The 6,000-nt window shown below is 37.5% G+C and overlaps 1 long non-coding RNA gene across 1 annotated transcript in view; it reads left to right on the forward strand.

Annotated features, from left to right (window-relative positions):
- LOC106036407 (uncharacterized) overlaps positions 1 to 5,786 on the forward strand; it is a 30,555-nt gene extending 24,769 nt beyond the window's left edge. Inside the window, exon 6 of the long non-coding RNA XR_001207273.3 lies at positions 2,911 to 5,786. This is a non-coding gene — a long non-coding RNA (uncharacterized lncRNA). The remainder of the gene's footprint in view (positions 1 to 2,910) is intronic.
- The last annotated feature ends 214 nt before the right edge of the window (positions 5,787 to 6,000 follow it).

The following is a 6,000-nucleotide window of genomic DNA, read 5'->3' on the forward strand; positions in this document are numbered from 1 at the left end:
CTGCTGGGGAGAAGTAGGATGCATCAGAAATGACTTTGTTTTTCCGTAGGTTGTGAATCAGTCTGTTTTCTTTAGCCCTGCTGCCCTGCTGGGCTTGGGGTCCTTGAGGCATCTCACATTTTCTTTAGACAGGTGGCAGCAATACAAATGGGATATCATCCAGAAGTAGCTCATGGGGACCAAACCATGGACCCCTCCCAGAGGCTTGGGGCAAGAAGGGGCTTTCAAATCCAACCTTCTCCATGGATTTAAAAGGCCTGCTTAGTGCCTAAGAAGGCACTAAGCCTGAGCAGCCTGAATGAAACCCCTTCTTCAAGCAGCCAATGTTAGCTACAGAGGAGTGGAACTGCACTCTTGGCCGATTCAGGGGCAGACTGTGATTTTAGTCAGTCAATAACCACATAGAATTAGAGGGTAATGTTTATTCCACTTCCTGATTACTGATACCAGTCATAGCAAGTATTATTTTCTTTTTTCTTTTTTTCTTTTTCTTTTTTAATTAAAAAACATAAAGTAATTTTATTCTCACAGTGATCTGGAAAATAAATAAATTTTTTCTCAGTAACTCCAGTGTAGCCAAAATGGACTAATGCTTAAGGAAAACAGCTATGCAAAGGTGTTTTTTTTTTTTTTTTTGTCTCACCTTTTCACATTTGTGCGAAGGTCTTAGTTTTAGTTTTATTTCTGTTGGCTCAGCCATCTGTGCATTTTATTGCCTGTTCTATGGAACTTTGCAATGTTTTAGTGAAGAGCAGTAGGAAAGCGCTGAGGACAAAAATGAGTAGATATAAAGCCTTAGAGAAGAGAAGTGACACAACAAGTAATTCCTCCATTTGTTTCTCCTGATATTGAGCTGAGCTGGGAAAATTACTTTAAGTACATAAGGTGATACAATTACTACAGTTGGGTCTTTGTTTAATTTTCAAATAGACAGTTCGGTACACTGAATTCAGAGGTGATTGGTTATGGACTCTCCAGCCCTTCACCTTGAGGTCATTAGGTTTAATACTATCCCAGGCTGGAGTTCTGCACTCTATCCATTGTGAACAATTTATCTGATAAATTCATACCTTTTTATTTTTTTTTCTCCTTGTGACTTACCTATTGACAAATTGAAATTTTTACAAATATGATCATGACTCAAAAGTACTTGGCATGTGGTTTGTGCGGTCTGACTTCAGCTTGTGGACTAATGACAGACTATCCACCATGACTGTTGCTTTAAGTATTTCCTATTCATGATGCCTGATTAAGATGCATAGCTACATTTCTCTGTCTTCATTGGATGACACCCGTATTGCAAAGAGCTTTCAACTGACCTCCTAACCCTTTTGGTGAAAATATATGTACATGAGCATCCACAAGGCTCTCCTGCAGCTTTTTTTTTTTTTTTTGTGGGCAAAGTTTCGTGCAGACAAGTGTTAATAGAAAGTGCCTGATCAAGAATAGAAATAATATCAAAGAGGAAATTTATTCACACTGATGTTCTGAAATGCTATTTTTGAACTGTTTCCCTAGCTATTGAAGTGAGCAAAACCATTGTGTGAAAACTTCCCATGTGAAATAAATGTGTAGTTTCACTCCAGTTCTTAGTGAATATACGAAATGCAATCACAGTATCCATGAGTAACTGAATAACTTTGAAGCAGTCTCCACAGCAAAGTCACAGGATACTTGGCATTCAGTGATGCCCTGGCCATATTACTCCTGGGTGTAGTACAGGCATAACTATCTAGTAATATATTAAGGCTCCTACACTGTCATTTCAGGTGGAGTACTTTTAGTAAGGGTGTCAATCTCTACATCTATTAACCTTTAACCAATTAATTTCACTTTAATTATTTTTTTTAATTAAAAAAAAAAAAGAGAGAGAGAGAGAGAAACCCCAAATCAGTTCTACCCAGAGATAAGAAATGACCAAACATCATCTTGTGGTTCTAATGCCAAAGAGAGAACAGGAATGCAGTCAAGGGCCAAAATTTGGCTCATTTAATTACACCTGCACAGTATTTCAATAGCATGCCTTGGTGAGAGGTGCTTTTAAGAGTAAAGTGCTTTGAAATAAAGCTATTAAATGCATACGGAGACATTGATCGACACACTCGAGTTATGGGGGGGGGGAGGGAAGAGAGAGGGAAGAGGGACGAAAAAGCAAAGGACTTTTTTCTTCTCTGTAAGAGTGGATTTGGAATCTTCAAGGGCATAGGGATGGTAAACGATTGCTAAAAGTCCAAATTAAGAGGTATTAGCCCATTGTGCAGCAGTCAGTCACATCATATTCGCATTGCTGTTTTCTTGTCGGAGGTTTTGCCTTGATCTATCCTGGACCACATTGACAAGTCACAATTGAAGCATTCTAAATAATCCACAGTGAAATAAGGCATAGGGTGTCACTCTCTAGGCTACAGAAAGCCTGAGCGCAGTGAAGTTAGAAAGGGTAGCAAAGCCCTTTTCAGTCATGTTTCTCAGCCGATTAAACTCATTCAGGGCCAGGCTGCTGGAACGAAAACAGAAAGATCACCTCCTGTTCTCCAGTGTTTTGTTGGCAACAGCAGACAGATGTAGAAAAGTAGAAACATTCTTACTATAGCAACAAAGGGAAAAGGGGTGGGAGGCAAATGCAAAAAAAAAAAAAAAGAAAAAAAAAAGAAAAAAAAAAAAGGGGGGGGCGGATTTGCAGGCTTGTTAATGTCCCAAGATACTTTGGGATAGTACTCTAGGTTAAGAGCGGTTGTCAGTGCAGATTGCAGTTCAAAAGGTTCATATGAAATATGTGTTCAGTGCAAATCTGTGTCCTCTTTTCTCCCCCAAATCCTCAACTGGTACAGTAATTAACCATAAAAACAGATTGACACATGGTGATCCAGTTCATTAACATTTCTTGTTGTTGTTGTTTGTTTGGCTTTTCAGCAAAACCCATTTAAGAGTGATGCCTTCTTTAAGAGTATCCCATCCACCCATGCAGCCACACTGATGTGACATATTGTGACACAAAATGCCACAGAAAATTAAGCTGAGCCCTCCAACTGAAGACTTGATTTAGCCATACATTCTCCACAAGTCACCATTTAAATTAACTGTTGTAGATTCAAGCTAGGAAAATGATAATTCATCTAGTGTAAGTAGTTGTGTAGAAACAGTTTGCTGCTACTGGAAAAAATCTGCATAGTATGTTCTTAAAATATGGTATGTTTCATTTCCTATGGATAAAGACAAATAAATATAGTTGCAAGAAATGCAGCGCATTTTTAAGAGGTTGGTACGATGATTTTTCTCTGCTGCATATTATGCATTTATGTATACTCAACATACAGTCTCTGCAAATGCATATTTACATTTATAAATATGCATGCATATATACATCCAAATATATTTAATTAAAAGTTTTTTTCTAACTTTCAGTATAGAAATACCCATACACATATGGCCTGGGAATAAATAAAAATAAATTTATTTCTGTGCAGGTAAAAAAATAAAAAAAATCAGCTAAAGGAAGTATGGGAACCAAGCAACTAGGGCAGTAAAATGGGGGACACATGTCCCAGCTTCTCCTCTAATAAAAATGTTCTGCTTAAAATAATAGTTACAATGGAAATACTGAAAAAGAACTTTTCCTTACAAAGACCTGTAGTTCAGGCAGTCTTTTCAGATGTGGTTTACTTAGATTTCACTTCTGTAAAAAAAAAACACAAATGGGACAAAAAGGATTTATACCAAAGTTTTCCTGCCTCCCAAATAAATTCTCTGGTGATGAACATATTCAATCTAAACATTAGCCCTCACAAAGCTGAACATTGCCCCAGCCTTGGAGTATTTAGCTCCTTAGAGAATATGGCCATTAACCTTGGTATTTACATTAGTGTTGAGCCCTTTCAAAGAATAAGTCTTTGGAGGTGATAGTATAGGTAAATGTTTCTGGAAAATTTTACTTTAAATTCCTAGGTTTCTTAAAGATCTTAGATTTAAGATCTACTTCTTTTGACTTAGATGCTTTTGGGTTAAAAAAAAAAAAAAAAGAAAGAAAAAAAAAAGGAAGAAACAAAACAAAACAAAACAAAACAGAAACAACTGCCCTCGGCCTGAAAGCAAGCAGTAAGTGCCAGGCAGGAATCAGCTGCTGGAATTGGCAGGGGGATGCTATGGGTTTCTGCACCAACCTGTCACCGTTGTTGGGATAACGAGTTCTGACCCCTCGGAAATCAGAGGAGGGTCCCCCGAGGGCACGTAAAGCGATGTCAAGCACTTTTGCAAGTAGTCTAGCCTACATCTGAAGCACGTGAGTGTTTATGGGCAATGACTGGTCTAGAGCATTTTAGTAAGCTCCTGTCTTTCTGGGCTTAGATCCTAACTTTGATCTAATGGCTAACAGCCCCTAACATTATATACCCTTTTTTTTCCAGTCCTCATTTCTCCAAACCTTAGAGACTTGCAGAAGCTCTTGTGCATTTGCAAGAACTGGTCTAAAATAATGTGATCATTTATCACTGGGTTGTGGGTTTTTTGCCGTGTTTTAAAAATTTGTGTAATATATATCAAGTGTCTATGGATTTTGGCATGGCGTTGGGTCATCTAAGCGATTTGGCATTGTTTAGACTGCAAAATAACACACGGGGTCAAGAGCAGTCAATACCGGTCCTATAAATTATTGTCTAGACTCTCATAAATTGTCCTCTAATTTGTGGCTTGAAAAAGAAAAGATATCAGAAGCCAAATCTCTTTGCTTCTGCAACTGCAGCTGTATTTTTAATGCAAAGGACTGTCCTTTCCAGCAGTCTGCTGAGGTGTTTGCTTGTAATGTTCACGTTAGGCCAAAGTCCTAGGGCCCAGGGTGTCTTCTGATGTGCTCCTACAGGGAAATGTAAAACCAAATCCCCAGGCAGAATTTCAGACAAACACTCATTTTTTTTACTCATATTCATCTCTTCCGGGAAAAAAAAAAAAAAAAAGAGAAAATAGCTTTCTTAATCCCAGTACTAACACAATATTGATTCACATTCATGTTCAGTATTTATTGACGTGCATTGCATACAATGGAGGCTATCAATTAGGCTACTCTGTTTGAGGGAAGGGGCAATCACATTAGAAAACAGATGAAGCTCATAGTTTATATAGTCCTAATTTTATGTAATGTAAACCTCTCAAACTCTGAGCACATGACAGTGAAAATGCATGTCCTGAGGACAAAAAAAAAAAAAAAAAAGCAAAAACCAAATGGATTTACTCTCGAGCTAATTACTATGGGTGACTGTCTGTACTTCTCTTACTACAAACTGAATTTCTATGTATTGTATTAACTAACTAAAAGTAAATACATTTGTATAATAGCTTAGCACAAGGTTTTGTTTTGTGAGTGGACCAGATATATGAAGTTTTATAAGTGGTGCGTAATCTTACCCTGATCATTGTGTACATTTAAGCAGGGTTTCAGTACGTTGAGCCCCTATTAAAGATCAATGTCAAGGAGAGCATAATGGCATATGGGCAGTGTTCAGGAGACCAAGTTGTTGCATGCAAGAATCAGATATAAAACACTCTTTTTTTTGCCCCTTGGAGGTTTTATTGCATGGTCGCAGCTGGATTTACACTGTATTTAATAAAACATTAGTAGCCACCAGGGATTTAAATATGTAACGTAATTCTTTTTCAGTAAAATAATTCCATAAATCCAAATATGAAGTGTTTTTTTTTTCTTTTTTTTTTTTTTCTTCCAAGTGCTGTATGACCATAATTACATTAAACCCTATGTATGGCTTTTTTTTTTTTTTTTTTTTTTTTCCACTGTGGAACTTAATGGAAGCAAAATCCATCTGCAAAGTTGATTTTGGATGCATATTCACATTTTTTGGAGCTGATGTAGGTCTGGTGGCTAATAAGCTTTGGGGAGAAACAGGGGTGCTGGCTCTCCATCCTGGCTTACCTACTTTTGATACAGACCTGTGGCAAAATTAAGGTCAATATTACAGGGGCAGGTGAAGATAGTACACATGGAAAAAAGTGCAG

The sequence above is a fragment of the Anser cygnoides genome, chromosome 11, assembly GCF_040182565.1.
Source record: "Anser cygnoides isolate HZ-2024a breed goose chromosome 11, Taihu_goose_T2T_genome, whole genome shotgun sequence".
Taxonomy (NCBI): domain Eukaryota; kingdom Metazoa; phylum Chordata; class Aves; order Anseriformes; family Anatidae; genus Anser; species Anser cygnoides.